At 35.9% G+C, this 1,720-nt stretch overlaps 1 protein-coding gene across 3 annotated transcripts in view; it reads left to right on the top strand.

The window, feature by feature from the left end:
* LOC106874430 (uncharacterized) overlaps positions 1-1,720 on the top strand; it is a 1,214,035-nt gene that overhangs the window by 14,311 nt on the left and 1,198,004 nt on the right. The window lies entirely within an intron of this gene.

Here is a 1,720-nt window from a genome sequence, read left to right as displayed (position 1 = left end):
ATATAAGTAAAATAACTGGCACTTCGTCGGTTACGACGACGAAGGTTCTATTTAATCCGATCAAAAGAACAGCTTGCTCATGAAATTAACGTGCAAGTGGCTGAGCACTCCACAGATACGCTTACTCCTAACGTAGTTCATTGGGAAATTCAGCGTGACACAGAATGTGACAAGGCTGGCCATTTGAAATATAGGTACTATTCATTTTTGCCAGCTGAGGGGTCTGGAGCAACGTGAAATAAAGTGTTTTGCTCAAGGACACATATCGCCTGGATCTGAACTCAAGACCTCACGATCGTGAGCCGAATACCCTAGCCACTAGGCCACATGCCTATATATATATATGAGAAATTGAAAGAAAGCGAGAAGAACGATGAGATGGAGTGTAACTGAGATAATGATTGTGCATAAACATATTCACAACTTAATCTCCAAGGCAACTTCTATATTTTCGTTTCAAAGTTTTTAAAAGATTGTTAAGTGGTTACATTCTCTGGGGCTTTAAAAACATGAGTCCAACATTTCTGAGATTCGCTTAATTGTTATTCAGAGCGATATTTTTTGATAATTTCCCTCTTTCATTTTCGAAACATCTGCATCTGCTTATAATTCTGTATAATTCAGTTGAAATGATCTACACTTGCAGTCATTGACTGTTCTGTGCAACCTGTTATAAGCATTATTTTCTCTAGATTCAACTTGCATGTCCTCATTTATGCTTCTCTGCTTACACTGCAGAGTTGGAATCTTTCCAACTTTCCTGCATATCAGTTCAATTGTACTTTGTTTACGTACAGTATTCTAAGTTACTGATTTCTAACATAGATACAACGTACGTGTTAAAAGGCAAGTTAAACGCTATTTGATTGTTTTAACTAAAATTTCCTTTTAATATAACACTGGTAAATACGTCTCTGTGTATTCTTTTTGAACAAGTGTTTGCACATACGCATTTGTTTTTCTTTTCTTCCCTTTTGAATCTGTGATTTTTTCAAATTGAGGTACCTTCCGAACTGTAAATTCCCTGCTCTCTGGCAATATTTTGGTGAGCTGGCAGAAACGTTAGTACGCCGGGCGAAATGCTTTTCGTCCGTATTTCGTCTGTCTTTATGTAATGAGTTCAAATACCGCTGAGGTCGACTTTGCATTTCATCCTTTCGGGATCGATAAATTAAGTACCAGTTGCGTACTGGGGTCGATCTAATCAAATAGCCCCCTCCCCTAAAATTTCGTGCCTTGTGCCTAGAGTAGAATATATTATTTAGATACTTAGTCTTCTGGTGTCTATTTTTGTTTATTCTTACCTTCACGCAATAATCTACAAAATTTTACACTTGAACTAAATTTAATTATATAATTTTATGATTTTCAAGAAAAATAATGACAAAATTGAAAGTTTGGTGGGCTCCAAGGATTCTCTAAGCTTAAACAACACTATTGCAAATCTGAAATTATATTTATCGTGTTCATGCAGCGGTAATGTTGATAATTGAATTATATATGTCTCTGTGTCTATCTGTCTGCTATCCTTGAAATAGGACATTTACTTATGAATTTCAAAAGTACCTGTGCCTCTGTAAAAGGAATCGGCAAAGCGAAACATTGAAGTAACTGATATATATGTATATGTAACTATCTATCTATCTATCTATCTATCTATCTATCTATCTATCTATCTATCTATCTGCCTGTCTGTCTGTCTGTCTGTCTGTCTGTCTGT

Source organism: Octopus bimaculoides, chromosome 2 (assembly GCF_001194135.2).
Source record: "Octopus bimaculoides isolate UCB-OBI-ISO-001 chromosome 2, ASM119413v2, whole genome shotgun sequence".
NCBI classification, from domain to species: Eukaryota; Metazoa; Mollusca; class Cephalopoda; order Octopoda; family Octopodidae; genus Octopus; species Octopus bimaculoides.
Note: the sequence above shows the minus strand (reverse complement) of the source record. Positions and strands in the feature narration are given on the sequence as shown.